The 16,411-nt window shown below is 42.3% G+C and overlaps 1 protein-coding gene across 1 annotated transcript in view; it reads right to left on the bottom strand.

Annotated features, from left to right (window-relative positions):
- Nucleotides 1–16,094, bottom strand: part of KCNJ16 (potassium inwardly rectifying channel subfamily J member 16) — a 43,831-nt gene extending 27,737 nt beyond the window's left edge. Inside the window, exons 1-2 of the mRNA XM_053375416.1 lie at nucleotides 16,077–16,094; nucleotides 15,728–15,766 (exon numbers count right to left, since the gene is read on the bottom strand). The gene's annotated coding sequence lies outside the window, so the exon portion shown is untranslated. The remainder of the gene's footprint in view (nucleotides 1–15,727; nucleotides 15,767–16,076) is intronic.
- Nucleotides 16,095–16,411: the final 317 nt, after the last annotated feature.

Here is a 16,411-nt window from a genome sequence, read left to right as displayed (position 1 = left end):
TTGCTACGCATTAGGCAAAAACCAAATGGCACCAGCCAATCAGCCAAATGGACAAAATTCCTACCAGGCCCCTGCCCCAAAAGCAGATGACAGGCATAGCAAGGTCAACGAAATAGCCCTAGATTAGGGAGGGTGGGCGGGTGATCCAATGCACACAGCAAAAGAGCCCAGTCAGTGCTGCGTGACTTGATTTTATAAAGACTCTCCTCCTGCAAGAGAGGGGAGTGGTTGTGGTCGGGAGCTGGACTCCGCCTCAAGCAGGGGGCGTTAGCCCCCTGCCTCCCACTCACCTGGCTGGCCTACGCCCACAGGCAGGCACCCAACCAGGTGCCTGCAAGGGGGCGTGTTTAGCAGCCCAAATTGCTGCGGCACCAGCCTTCCGGCCTCACTTTTCGTCGTCCCATCGCGAGTCACCCACCCTCCACTCCCTTAGAGCTCAGGGTCTCAGTTTTCTTTTGGCCTTGCTATGGACCTTAGGTTGGTCGCCCTGGTTGTCTAGGGGGCCTGGTAGGAATTTTTCCATTTGGCATTAGGCTTTTTGGTTTTTTCGCCTACCTCATAGCAATCGTCACAACTTTCATGGTATTGGTGGGTAGGTTAGGCATTGGAATAATGTGTTGTGGTGTGTCGAAGGGCTAGGTGTGGCCATCGCCTATGCCTTCAATTTTTGGGTATTCCGTTAAATGAATCTGGCGGTTGTGTATTCTGTCTGATGCCTGCTTGGCGGGAGGCCATGGCACGACCCTCGGTGACATCAGGGGAGAGCTTATAGTTGGATTAGCATCAACAGGCTCCACTTACTGGTGAATAAACCCCCCTGTTTTAGACTCATCCCTCTCTGAGGGGGTGGAGTCAGATGACGTAATCCAATGCCTAAGCCAATACCTTTTCACTTGCTGTAATCAATAAAGTTGTGGCCTTTTCTTGCCCATTAACCTTATATCACATGTCCTCGTGTTTTCATTCCACTACGCAGGGATCGGGTCCTCGAACCACAACCTTTGGTCCATCCTCCTAAATGGCAACACCAAAATTTGCCCAGTAACCCAACCGCCCAATCACTGCAGATGGTCATCCATACTAACCCACCCAGCAACAGAGGGGTGGCCTGTCAGACCCCACCGCAACACTTGCTCTCTATGAAGGAGAACATGCTTTCCCATGACATCAGTAGATACAGCAGCAAGCAGGTTTTGCGTGTCCGATAGTTCACAACTATATCTAAAACCAGTAAGCATTCAAAATATACTTTATGAGAGCTGTGTATATGTTGTACTTCTGCTCAACAGGTGAGAAAAGTTAAACAGCACTGGATACAAACTAAGCGCTCAGTGCTATTTTTTACTAATCTAATTTAAACTGTTTGTTCACACAACAGCCAATTCACCCTACAACCTGAAAAGGAAAACTCAATTTCTCAACAATATAAGGTGCATATAGGTCTGATGCAATAACTAAATGCCACAATAAATGTGTTCATCTTTAAAGTGCCACATTAACCTTTTTTATAAAAAAAAACACCCAGACTAAAATGGCTGCCTCTTTTGCATTTGCCATTCATGAATGCCTATCCTATTTATCTATTTGCAAATTACATGGATTCATTTTGCAAAAATCACAGCCTAGGCTGTTTACATCTTTTAAGCTTCCTCTTTCTAATGGCACGCTGTGTAAATGTCTTCAGGAAATATAGAGAAAGTACAGCCTTTCCAGATTCCCGAGAAACGTTTCATTTGCAAAGGGTAAGTATTTAACACTGTGATACAAATTCAAACAGCTTTAATGCCACATTCACTGTATTTACTGTAACAATAAAATAATTACTTGTAAGAAGAGAAACTGAATGTTACCTGCTGCAGCACGCATATGGGAATTCATAGCCCTGGTCTCTGGCACAACAAACAAACTGATTTTCTCCCCTTGTATTTTGCTAGTAGGTACAATCCCTCCCTCTTTCATATTGTTAAACAAACATCACATGCCTGGAAACACTCTGAAAGTATTCATGTAAAAATGATCTGTTCAAGGAGTAGACTTGAAGAGCACCAGTGTGGTCAGCAGGTGAACCCTACAGCTGGGTTCAGATACCTGATGAGTAATAGCCTTGAAGCAGTTAGCCTAATTTTCCCTTCCGCACAATGGAAATAATAACAACAACCTCTGGAGCAAGGAAAATGATAAAGAGACCTAGGCCACCTTAAAAACCTGCAACTCCATTGGAGTGCAGACTCAGTTTTATTCATTGCTGCAGTTCAGGTAGCTGAAAGGAAGAAGATACATCACCCACTTGCTTAAGTGAAATGCTGCTACATAAAAACAAGAAGGAAAGCTGGTGACGCAAGTTTCAGAACAAGGAAACTATATCATGAAAAAGGTCAGATTACTGTTTAGAGGCACTTTGCATAAGCCAGAGCCCAGAAGTCAGTCCTCCCCCCCCCGCCCCCACCGTGCTCTGCTGCCAGTGTCTGTAGCACGTGGAATAATAATATATTAACCTTCTGACTTTTCTCTGATGAATAGAGGGACATTCTATTCAATAATAATAATAATACCCCCGCCCATCTGACTAGGTTGCCCCAGCCACTCTGGGTGGCTTCCAACATATCTAAAAACATAATTAAACATTAAAAAACTTCTCTAGAGCTGCCTTCAGATGTCTTCTAAAGGTTGTACAGTCATACCTCATGTTACGTTTGCTTCAGGTTGCGCATTTTCAGGTTGCGTCCTACGGTGACCCGGAAGTACAGAAAGGGTTACTTCCAGGTTTTGCCGCTTGCGCTTGCGCAGATGCGCAAAATGATGTCACACGCATGCGCAGAAGTGGCGAGTCGCAACCCGTGCATGTGCAGATGTGCCACTGTGGGTTGCACTCTTTTCATGTTGTGAACGGGCCTCCCGAATGGATCCCGTTTGCAACCAGAGGTACCACTGTATATTGGAAATGTCAACAAATGTGTGTGTACATTTTCCTGAGGACTTCTTTAAGAAAGATAGAAATCCATCCCTTGTCACCTCTCTGCTTTCAGATCCACAATGAAACTAAAATATCTTCATTCATACACACAGACACACAGACACACACTGATACCTCTGGTTACGAACTTAATTCGTTCCGGAGATCCATTCTTAACCTGAAACTGTTCTTAACCTGAGGTACCACTTTAGCTAATGGGGCCTCCCGCTGCTACCGCCACACAATTTCTGTTCTCATCCTGAGGTAAAGTTCTTAACCCGAGGTACTACTTCCGGGTTAGCGGAGTCTGTAACCGGAAGTGTTTGTAACCTGAGGTACCACTGTATAGCTTATGAAAACCTAACAAGCAGGAGCAATGCAAATATATTACACAACAGTACTTCAGACAATAAAAGTTAATTCAAATTTTAAAGTAAACAACCAAACCCCCAAAACATATTAAAAAATGTTTATGAAAAATGCATTGAAACTGTGAGCAGCCTCGCTGAGTTAACTTAAGTAGTAAAATTCACAGTTAAAGGTCTGTAAAACAGCAGGCATAACAATGTAACAGTGAATAATATAACCGTCTCAACAGAAACAAACCCATGTCAAGTAACAGCTTCAGCATTCTCAGGCATAACGTCTTCTCTCCTCCTACAACAGGAACAAGAATTCGAACCCGGTTCTCTACAGTTCCAACTGGTTGGTACTTATTAGTTTTTTGTAGGCTTCCACCCACGAGGAATGTGTAGGCAAGTCCACTTACTGTGATTGCACAATACTTGAATGCTTGCCTGGTGCCCCCCCTTGTTTTTAATTTATTTGCCTTGTGGGGGGAAAGACCAAGATTGTGGAACACCTTGTCCTCTGCTGTACCCATGACCCTTTCACCATTTTTTGTCAGCTGGTGGAGACTTTCCTACACCAGCAGACTTTTGCTGAACTGCTTTAGGTAAGGGTCTGCGTTGATGACTATTTCAATCTCTCCTGTCTGCCTGTACTTTATTGATACATTCCATTGTGGTTTTAATTTTCGCAAGCTGCCTTGCACGGAGTGTACGCCTCCGAAAGTGTCGGCGCCAGAAGATGGGGCTAATGTTTGAAAGACCTTTGGCTTAGACAAGCAGAAGAACTGAATACTGTTAGCAGAAGTGATCTCTGCCAGCTTCAGCAGCAAGTGAATAAGGTTGTCAGAGATGGATTCCTCAATGTCTAGGCTTCAGGCATGATCAGGTGATAAAAACACTCCTAAGACAAGCAGGGAGTATCAGGTTCATGTTCACTCAGAACCTGTTGTTCAGATGTTAAAGGGGATAACATTTTCAGTTGATTATAGGTTTGGATCAGTGGCATTCGTTACAAAGTTGCTGCCACCGGTCATTTCAAATTTATTGTTTCAACGTTTAAATGAATGGGGGGGGGGAAATCCCCTGTATTCGTCATTGCTCTGAAAAATTTGGCTAAGCCTTAAAATGTCTTCCAAAATAAGCAATTTTGCATGACCATGTGTCCACTCCATACCTATGATGAGTCAGGCAGGCTTATTTAATACCTATTTTAAAAATCCTTACGATGGCCATTTTCATCCAAGGTTTCGCTTGAGAAGAGAGGACTGTGAAACTCTGGGGATGGCTGTAATTTATAAAAAAAAAAAATTTAACTTGGCTTTGCTTTATTTTTCTCTCTCAGTGTAACAGGTAACCAAAACAAACAAACAAACAAACAAACAAACCCACAGGCACAACATCAGAAAGGTCTCAAGACAGAGGGAAACAAACTGTTTCTTCCCTTGATCCAAATAACAATCTTCCTGTCATTTTCCTTCTGAAGGGAAGGAAAAGGCACTGATTTATTTGTCTCCTATATTTCATTCAAACTGTGTTCCTTTTTCTCAAGGAAGCAAGAAAACCTGGATTGGTACAAGAGCTATGGGTATAATTGGCCTCCTTTTGATACCAGAGGTTAATAATAATAATAATAATAATAATAATAATGACTACTATCTAGGTGACCTTTAAATGATGAACAGATTGTGGTTATTACTGACACCCCCTGCCTTTTCTGTGATTCCATATGCAGCTGAGCTCATTCTCCAACCTTCTCAACAGCTATTTGCAGGCTCTAGATCTCTGTGCCCAAAGAAGGTCCATTTCTAATTATTTGCTGTCTAATACTTAAAAAAACACACGCCAGGCCTGTTGCCCTTAAGCTTCTGTCAAAATTGATTTTAGTTAGTTGTTTTGATTGATGTTTTGCCAGTCTCCTTTTAACTATTTTTATTCTGTACTATATTGTCATTTTATGATATTTTGTGGGTTTCCTGTTGTTGTTTTCCACCTCGGCTATTCTTTTCAGGCAGGGTAGAATTCAAGTTCAGCAGATAACTATGAGTAAGTCCCATTTGTTGAATTGGTGCCTTTATCCACCTCTCCTTAAGCTCCAACATGCATGAAAAATCACTGCTACTTTAGCTCAGGAGTCAAGTGCACCATTCAAGGATAACAGCATCATGTGGTCACACACATCCCACTGCGTTTGGTTTTTTCTCCATGTCCAAGGACTCACTGATCTCATTAAATAAAACTCCCAGCTCACATCTCCTATTCATCATTCTGTTGTAGCAGCCTTGTAAACAATGGGTTTGATTGCCTTCTCTATCTGCGCAATTTTATTATCAGTCAGTCGAAACTTGGTGTGTACACACTGTGGATTGTGAAGGGGTGAAATGTTATTGACATTTAACACCTAAAATCTAATGTCAATTTGCTTTCTATTTGTGCCAAGTGTAGGCGTTGGCATTCATTTTGCCCAAATCATTTATCAGCCTACAGCCTCTAGCAGAGATTAACACCTGGGAAAGGATAACTGTATTAATGCACAAATATTATCAATTCAGTTCTGTGGTCAAAGGCTTGGTAGATGCAACCACAAAGGGATAAAGATGTAGCATATTCTCAGGCGAACAGTGTCAACAGCTAAAAAACCAAGAAGGGGTGAAGGATGGAACATTTTACATGTTCAGTGAGATGGAACGGCTTTCCATTGAGTTGCATAATAGGCTATTTCTGTTCAACAGCTTTGGAAAAAGATTAGCACAAACAACACCAATATATGTAGACACTACTGAGGTCTTTTGTATAAATTAATTAGATCCTAACCTTTCATATTACTTGTGTTCCTATTTTTACACACGTTATTTTTAAACTGTGTGTCAATTTGAGTTTCTTTACAGACTTATTTGCATGACCACTTTGTCGTTTACATTCTGTTGGCGGTGAGCTTTTTTTAGCTTAATTTCCCAGTAAAATATTAAGGCCTAATCCAGGCACCAAAAAGTCAACAGATCTTAGTAGTGCTGTACTTTGGGAAGGAACAGTACTTCAGTTCAGAAGTGGGAGACTTGTTGGACTCCATCACCAATCAGCCTCAGCCCTCGTGGCCAATGGTCAGGGATACCACAATATCTGGAGGGCCACAGGGTCCCCACACTAACCATACAACAGCAGTGCTAATTTGAATGATGACACGCAGGTGACAGAATTAATTCTGATATTACTGAAACTGCATGTTTAAATGCTGCATGTTAAAACAGTGAGCAAAAGCTTACCCATGAAAAGCTAGCAAAAAAGGAAGAGGCTATTTTTGATTTGCAGGAGCAAATCCTTCTTCCTCATTCTAAAGTGGTGCAGGCCCAAGAAGTTTGCATCACAGTGGTACCTCAGGTTACAGATGCTTCAGGTTACAGACACATCAGGTTACAGACTCCACTAACCCAGAAATAGTACCTTGGGTTAAGAACTTTGCTTCAGGATGAGAACAGAAATCTTGCTCCGGCAGCAGGGCAGCAGCAGGAGGCCCCATTAGCTAAAGTGGTACCTCAGGTTAAGAAGAGTTTCAGGTTGGATAAAAGATTGGATAAAATTGTATATTTGTGTTGTAAATCAATAAAAATTATTTTTTTAAAAAAAGAAGAGTTTCAGGTTAAGAACGGACCTCCAGAACGAATTAAGTTCTTAACCAGAGGTACCACTGTACATTATTATTTTTCTTAACTAATACATTGGCCTTTCGAATCAAAGCCCACAACAGGGAGAACTCATAGCAGATTTTGTTTCTGAAACAACTGCACCTTTGTTTCATTGAATTTTAAAATAATGCATACATGCTTTACCAAGAAACTTCTGGGAACTTCTGCACTCAGATAGGTGAAGCAGCATTCTCTAACCAAATAATGCAACACATTAGGCAAGGCTATGTCCTCAGATGCCCTCCAAAAAACCACATTGGCATAAGAATGTATAAAGTAACATTCACTCCTCTGGAGCTATAACGCAGGCTCCATTTAGTTCTATCAACAAATAAGCAGGATATTTAGCTACTCCCGATCTATACCCTGACAGATTTTAGGAGTAGGCGCTATCCTTTCAGCACCATAATAGCAAGCAAGCCACGATAAACACAACATCGACACATACATTATTATGTGCAGATCTCTTTAGAGCCTGGAAAAGAGAGGCCTTCACAGTTGGAGAATGAAAGCTTATCACATGCTGAGAAGCTGATGAGCAACAGTGAATCTAAAAGCATTGTTTCATCCTCAGCAATCCTTTTAGCCTAAATAGCTAAAAGACAAAAAGGAAAAAAAACTCAAGAAACCCCAAGCAAATTAAAATGTTTTCACCTGATACCCAAAAAGAAGAAATATGGACAGTGTCCTTACTGGGGAGGAGTTCCAAAAATGATCGAACCTTGAAAGACTGAATAATAATAATAATAATAATAATAATAATAATTTTTTGTTTATACCCCGCCCATCTGGGTGGCTTCCAACAGAATATTAAAAACACAGAATATTAAAAACACAATCAAACATCAGTCATTAAAAACTTCCCTAAACAGGGCTGCCTTCAGATGTCTTCTAAAAGTCAGATAGTTGTTTATTTCCTTGACATCTTATAGGAGGTCATTCCACAGGGCAGGTGCCACTACCAAGAAGGCCCTCTGCCTGGTTCCCTGTAACCTCAGTTCTCGTATTGAGGGAGCAGCCATAAGGCCCTTGGAGCTGGACCTCAGTGTCCGGGCTGAACGATGGGGGTGGAGACACACCTTCAGGGAGAGGGCCATAGGTGATCATAATACAATAAAAGTAGTCTGGATCATACCAAAGGCCCATATAGCATCCTTTTTATCAGAATGGCCAATCAGATGCCTGTGTGAAACCATAGCTCACGGGCAGAGAATCTGCCCTGCATACAGGAGATCCTAGGAGAGACTCCATGTGTGGAATCCTGCTAGTCACTGTAGACAATACTGAGATAGATAGACCTAAGGCCTAAATTCCTATGAACCACAACTGAAAAGGTCCCCTCTCTGCCTTACTCCAGATGGAGGGGCTGGTAGGGAGTAGGGACACCAAGCAGGGTCTCTGAGGTTGATCTCAGTAACTGAGCAGATTCACATGGGAAGAAGCAGATGTTAAGGTATCCTGCTTCCAACCTGCTTAGGTTAAAAAAAGTCCAGCATTCTTAATTTTGTCCAGAAATGGACTGGCAGATGAGGTAGCTGTTCCAAAACTAGAGTGACATGCGCCAAACACTTGGGCCCAGTTAATTATTGTGCTGATATATTCTAACATTTCCAAACAGTCTTCAAAGACAGTCCTATATACAACACGCACTGAAATAATCTAAACCAGAAGCTCCCAGGGCACAGATAACAGTGGCCTGGCAATTTATGTCTTTGAAGGATTTCAATTGGCACACCAGTCGCAACTGGTGAAAAATACTTCAAGCTATCAAAGCCACTAGGTATCTTGAAGCTAAGATATCTTTCTTTTCAGTAGCAGCACCTCCATATTAATATGGTCATTCTAGTCTTCAGATCTAATCCACATTGTATAAATGTTATTCATTAACATGAATGGGGAGCCACTTTTCCATCAGTATATACTCAGCTTCATTATAGACCAGATGGGTGGATAGTGATTTCTTACTTATTGAAATTAAATGCCAGAGATAAGAAGAAATGGGAATAGCTAGGAAGGAGTTTTCCAATGAAAAGCATGGCCTAACTAAAAATATTAATATGAGCATCACCCGGCTCAAAATATAAATTATGTTCATATGAATGAGCTTTATTAAACTGATGTGATTGTTATGGTAAGGTAAACATATGCAATCAAGGAGACTAAATTGCACAAAGCAGGTTGGTCTAATCTGTGTTTAATCTTCCCGTTTTCCATTGCCTTGTTTCAAGCTCTAAGTGAAATGTGTTTGACAAGCTTCACTGACAGATGTTGCAGGGGATCTGTTTTAACAATCGGTTGCCCTATTTGCAGTATCTGGTATCAAGAGGAAATTTTCCACTAAGTTAACTAGCCATGTTCACTTATTTGCATTGCTCTGCAATTGTATGTGTGTGATGTATATCTGCTTTCTATTTGTGGAAGCATAAGTTGATCTGCGGTGGGAAAGAGGCTGCTAAGAAGATGGCCGTGCTTTTCAACAGAGGCTTTGCTGATAGGGTATTTTGTCCAAACTTTAGGGAACTTAATGAAATATCGACAACCCTGTGGCTGAGGGCCAAAGCAGGTGTGGCATTTGTATTTTCACAACAGCCCTATGAGGTTGATTAGACCTAGAGATAATGACTGGCTGAAGGTCACTCAATGAACTTCACGACAATGTAAGGATTTGAACCTCAGCCCCTACAGTCCTAGCCTGATACTATCCACAACACTACAGTGCAGGTGGCACTGTGATCTAAACCACTGAGCCTAGGGCTTGCCATTCAGAAGGTCGGCAGTTTGAATCCCCGCGATGGGGTGAGCTCCCGTTGCTCGGTCCCAGCTCCTGCCAACCAAGCAGTTCGCAAGCACATCAAAGTGCAAGTAAATAAATAGGTACTGCTTCAGTGGGAAGGTAAACTGCATTTCCATGTGCTGCTCTGGTTCACCAGAAGCGGCTTAGTCATGCTGGCCACATGACCCGGAAGCTGTACGCCGGCTCCCTCGGCCAGTAAAGCGAGATGAGCACCGCAACCCCAGAGTCGTTCGTGACTGCAATTGGCTGTGGTTCTCCAGAAGTGGCCACTCAGTAGCCCATATTGACTTCACTGATAACAGATGGAGGTGGCCCCAGCTTTAGGGGGTGTAGTCATACCTGTCCAGTGTTGCTGTGGGTGGGGGTGTACACCAAAACAACAACCACTACTTCTTTATTGTGTTGGAGGGCATGGAGAAGGCATGGAAACCTCATCAAGAGGAGGATATCGAAACACATTTTCAATAACCACACCCACTCTTGTGGGCTGAAGATCTAGAATATATCTGGATTAAAAGCAGTTTATTGAGGATGACTGCAAAGAATTCTGCATTGTGTATGTCAAATAAACTACTGCTTTGTGCTCTAAGTGGGTAAGTGGGTACACTGTCAGCGTTTGTTTATTTTAACGAGCGCGAACGCTTTCAGCAGAAGCTTCTTTTGCTGCAAAATATTCCGATCAGCTCTGCCACAGCAACAGGAGCGAAACTGGCACAGCTATGATAATGGCATTTTTGCCCGAGGGAAAGAGCAGCAGCAAGGAATAGAGCCCTCCTCTATCAGCCTAAATGAGAAAGACAAGACAGTATGTGATTTCTATGATAATGAGTAAATCCCTTAAAAATCCCTTTGACTGTCCACAGCACAGCCAGCTGTTGCATCTCAATCTCTCGACCCCTTAACAAGGCTGATTTGGATCATGCATTGTCGGTGCCTCTATAAATTATAAAGTATAAAAAAGCAAAGTAATCATAAAATCCTGCCAACCTTAACAATATTTTTTCCACCAGTTAAAGGGATGACCCCAACAAATGTTGCAGCTGTGTAATCTCCATTCATTTTAAGGAACTTCAGTGCATGGATAGCTCAGTTGGTTTCAGTGTGGTGTTAATAATGCCAAGGTCATCGGTTCGATGCCTGTACGGGACAGTTACATGGCAGGGGGTTGGACTAGATGGTCTTCAGGGTCCCTTCCAACTTTACAATTCTATGATTTCATGTCAAGTCCTGCGGGAGCCCCATTTCCAGAACGTAAGCTGTGATTCAGGATTTCAAAGCCCTGAAGACCAAGTCTATTGACAAGAATTGCAACAATTTAGAACCATTTTTCAGTTGACTTTAATTTTAATTTGCATAGCGAATAAACACCATCAACGCATGACATCTACTGAACTATCATTATTGCACAATTACTTTGAAAGAAAGCAAGTAAGTACAAGATAACACGCCAAATATTTCATTTCATTTTTCTCCCTGCACCCCCTCTCTTTTTTCTTTTGCTGGAATGGTTGCATAAGAATTATCTTTTACTGGCAGCCAGTAATTTCACTAGAAGTTAGAATTCTCTGTTACTATCAAGTGTCAGATGATTCTGTTCATAAATTATGTGATGGAGCCTTCTTCTTTTCCCCCTCCCTCAAAAAATGACATTTTTGATCAAGAATGATTATTTCCTCTAGGGGAAAGATTGCTTGTGACTACATCAAGATGACTATTTTAAGTTGAGCATCTTGTCAGGAAAGCTTCATTTGAAGAGGGCGAGAAAGAGTTTAAAACTTGAAAAATAATATCAAGATGGTTTCATTTTCTCATGTTCACCAGAACACATGGTGGGGAATTGTTCTTCACCAGAGAATGAAGGCATGTGGCAGACTCCCACATCCAAGCCCAGAGAAGAGAATTCACCCCCTAAAAGAGGCTTCTGTATACAAATGGCATCCCAGATCAGGTCTGGTCAAGTGGTAATCTCCATCCAGCCTACTTACCACAGCCTACTTACCACAGTGTGATAAAAACATGGCAACAAGCTATTGAAAATAAAAGGCCAGAGCAGAACTGCATTGTTTCCAAAACTGAGAAAGTTTTGGCACCTCAGCCTTACAAGCACCATTTTCCAAACTCAGCATTCATGTCGGTGCTATTAAATGTGAGAAAGGACGTTTGGTGTTTGACCTTATATAGCCTTCCTAGAGATCATTTCGCAAGCCATCTGTTTCATGAGGCAGCAACTGTTCATCAAATCACGAGCATTCAAATTGCTAAATATACCCCCAGGCAGACAAGCAAGTGTGAAATCCCACTCTTTTGGCATGGACTGTTCCGCCTACGGCTCATCTATTAAGAAGTGCTCCAGAGGCTACTTTTTATTGACAATCACTGGTTTTTATAGACTTTGGGTTAACAGCTGGTCAAAGCACTCTCGCCTAGATGCCTCTTGGAAGTGACATTGCTATGGATCTCAACAGCCCTAGAGACACATCCTCAAAAGTAAGACCCACTGAATTCAATGGGTTCCACCTAACTGGGTTCAGAAATGTGGTCTATGGTGCATGTTGATGAAAAGGATGGGGCAGTTGAAACTGCTTTTAAACATTTCTGTTCGCATCCAAAGTGTGAACTTTAACCCAGAGGAGATCACAAATTTGACACAATCTCTGCTCAGATCACTTGGGAGGTGAAACCAGTCTAGTCTATGCAGACTCCTGAGATGATAGAGTGGACTGGAGTACAGATGGAGAAAGTTGTTTTTATTGCTTTCCCACTATTAGGCTTGTTACAAGATGGGAGAGGAAGAGGCCAACCAATCAGGGAGAAATGTCCTATCCCAGTTTGTTCTTTTGCTGCACTAGTTTCTTAATTTTTTTCCCTTTAAAAAAAAATGAAGAATGTTAAAATGTGATTCCCCCACAACTACCTGAACTGATCCAGCCAATTTTATCACCTCAGTACTCTTATTTCACCACTCAATTAGCACCTCATTCTGCCGAATGTGAATCCCAGATCACAGATAGGGAAAAGAGGAAAGGTCAACAGCAGAAAATGATAAGTTGGCCCAAACCCATTTTCTGGTAAGCACCACTGAAACCAGTGCAATCTGCTTCTGAGGAGATTTCTATAAGCTTGCCCTGTCTGCAGTGGAAAATGTGAATGAAGTGAGACTGTGATGGCCCAGGAAAGAGATTGCCCATGAAGAAACAAAAGGACTTAGAAGGTCAAACCTACCTAAAAGTCTCTAGCTTCAAAGCAGGGCTGCTCTAAGACATTTTGCAGCCTGAAGCACTGCAGAGAATGGTGTCCTCCCCACACCCAGGACAGAGTCACACTGTATAGTAGCTCTAAGCATGCACAGAATTGGCTTTAAAGGAATATTTTCTTTCAGAAAAGTAGGTAGAAGAGAAATGATTTTCACTGCTGCCCTGTATCTTTTCATAGAAAGTGGAGTGCTAACAGGCATAAAAGAGTAGAATAGGAACCCATCTAAAGCACTAATGAATGATAGGAGTATGATACCATCTTTAACTTAAGTCACATTTAATTTATCCAACAACTCACCTAGAATACAGATTGATGGTTGAGCTATATTAATTGACTTTTAAGAGTTCTAAAGAGCTGGAGAAAAGCTCGCTGTTAACAGTTACTTTAATTTTGAAGGAAAAATTACTTTCAAAATTACCCCTGTGGGTTTTATTTGTGAATTCATAGCAGATTTATCCAAATCCATCCTTGGCATAAAGCTTCAGCCGTCATTGTCACAGCAGGCAAGTTCTTATCAGTAGAACTCATCTTCTGTGTTGCTCACGCTCACAACAGAAAGAATGCATGAGGAGAAAGGCGTTTTTGCCCCACTTTGCCCAAAATCATGCTGATTACCATGTTAGCTTGGAGTTGTACTTGACCTCCTTAGCTGCCAAGTGATGACCTACAAAGAACTTTTCTTATTTTCCCACACCAACAGTAATTACCCAGGAGGGAACAAATGGGAGTGAAGATCCTGAAACCTAATGGGCTTTTCAAACTTAACAACAACTGTTGAAGACATTGCTTTAAATGGGCAGATAGCTTTTTGTTCAGTTTTTCCCCCCTTCTGACCTACAGAGCAATTCAAGTTTGAAATGCATGTTTAAGAAGAGAGGTGCTAAGGCTCAGGCCTGTCCAAAAACCCTTTCCTCTGTAACCCAGAAGCCCCAACCACCACACCACCAGCAGCAGGGATGGTCCATCCATGAGGAAAGGTGAGGAGACCACCTCAGGCAGCAGGATCCACAGAGGCATCAGATTCCAGTGTAGAGCTTTACTCCCCGCCCCCTTGTTCATGAGGTAGATCTTCACTCACCCCTTCTTCCCTGGTGGAGAGAGGATGCCATTTTGTGGTTTGCCTCAGGTGCCAAAATATATTAAGCTGGCCCTGTGCCTGAGGCAAAATGTCCCACTAATGGCTCCCAACACAGATCCAGGTTGGAAGGAGACCAGTAGCAATGCATCTGCTTTGTAGGAACTCCCCTTTTTCACTGAGAGCATATGTGAAAATTGGACGCTCCAGGAGGCGTTGTTACTGCTCTCCCTAGCTTTGGTTTTGGCTGTGTCTTTGGCTGACCCAAAGCCAAGTTGGAAGCCGCTGACGCTGAGGCCAGATTGTGATCTCCTGCTCCCTGTGGCCACCCAAGATGAGTCACCTCAGGTCACTTCACTGGTACGCCAGCAATGCTATGGCAGCAAGATGGCCTAGGGGCTGCAGGGCAGGCCACATGGTACACCTTTCTAGTCATTGTCCATGCCTCAGAATTTGCCGTCCGAGGAAGCTGCATCACTTTGCCTCATGGTAGGACTGGCCTTGCTCAGGTGACAAAAGATCTCTGGCCAGCCATTCATAGAAGGCAGGAGAAGGCAGGCAGAACTAGAATTAGGCCTCATCTGCACTATAGATTTAAAGTAGTATCATGCCACTTTAAAGAGTCATTGCTCCTCCCTGTTAAGTATCCCTGGAACTATAGCTTGTTAATGGTGCTAAATGTCATGAGGAGGCCCTTATTCCTCTCACAGAGTTACAGTTCTCAGACTTCCCTGGGAAGAGGAATGGAGAAATAAGAATTGTAACTCTGAGGAATAGGGGTCTCCACTAACTCTCCACAAATATTTCTCGAGGAGAGTTTCTGCTTTGAGGCTTGCCTGTGTGAGTTTGTTAACTGTCCTGTCCACCCCTCAGAAAGAAAGAAAGAAAGAAAGAAAGAAAGAAAGAAAGAAAGAAAACAAACATTAGGCGCCCATTGCAATGGAACATTTTTCCCCATGGAAAAATACCTACAGAGGAACACATATGGAAAATGTTATCATTGCCATTAGGATCTCACTCACATGAAGCCCTTGTTTTAACATCACATCACATTCTCTATGATTGCTTTCATTGCATTAGATTAGATTTCCTGCTTGCTCCTGATTATGAACCTTTCAAAAACCCAGGTGGATTTCATATTCAAGCAGTTCTCAACTGATTTACTCCAAGAGTATCTGTGCATAGAGGAAACACATTCCTTCAGAATCAATCCTACGTATTTAAGAGGCATGTTTCCTCAGTATGCATCTGTTTCCCACCATAAAATGTCCACGATTACAACAACTTCCTTGTGAGAGCAAAGTCGATTTGCAGGTGAGTGAGATCCTCCTAATGGCAAGAGCTCAACTTCAGAGCTTTCAACCAACTTGGTCCAAGAGACAAATCACCACAGATGCCAAGTAAATCAAATCAACACCCTCCAAAACCTTTTCACGTCAGTCAAGATGCTTGCCCTTTTCTCTGCTCTAAAACATTGCCTTCTTTTCCCTGGGAGAATATTGGCACAGTTTTGATGTTCTGCTGTTTCTTTGTAGAGAATGCCACTCAGGAAAACACTGGTATCGGTGTCAAATTTATAGATGTAACAGGAACCGCGATATCAAATATGAAGCCACTTACCATTGTCCCTTTGCTACCTCCACGCCTGCAATCACGAAACTGTAAAAGAAAACAAGGGTTGCGTTAAGGATCAGACATCTCCAAAGCCACAGCCTCCAAAGTCCCCAGTTAAACATTTACCCCAATTTGCAGCTGTAATCTAGCTCCAGGAATCTGCTTAGGTCGCTCCTGGCATCTTGAGAATCAGGTGACAGGCCGCCACGCCCACCCCATTAAAAAAAAGTGTGCTGAAATATTCACAAAAGTCACTGGAGCACATTCAGGCTAGGATTTCAACAACTGTGAAAAAGAGAAAGATTTCCTGGGTCAAGAAAAACAAAAATCCAACCACCATTCATAATACAAATACCTGGTTTGGTGTTACCTATTGAAAAGTCACTAAAGGGAAAAGTCATCGCAAAAGAGCTCTCTTTTTGATCCTCTTTCTTTCCTCTGTTTGCCCTAAGTTGGAGTGGAAATTTCCAGAGCAGGCAAAAGGAAGGGGTTAAGCTACTATTAAGGAGGTGGGTGGTGCATTAAATGGAACAGTTAATCAGTGCCAGGCGGCTCCAGAAGGGGGAACACAATAACCTTCAGACACTCCATACATACCTCCAGTGCTTTTTTTCTGGGGGGTACGCAGGGGTACGCATACCGCTAAACATTTTGTGAACCTTTGTACTTTTGTCCATTTATTGTATTTAT

The sequence above is a fragment of the Podarcis raffonei genome, chromosome 2, assembly GCF_027172205.1.
Source record: "Podarcis raffonei isolate rPodRaf1 chromosome 2, rPodRaf1.pri, whole genome shotgun sequence".
NCBI classification, from domain to species: Eukaryota; Metazoa; Chordata; class Lepidosauria; order Squamata; family Lacertidae; genus Podarcis; species Podarcis raffonei.
The sequence above is the reverse complement of the archived record's forward strand: the minus strand, read 5'-3'. Positions and strand labels throughout refer to the sequence as shown.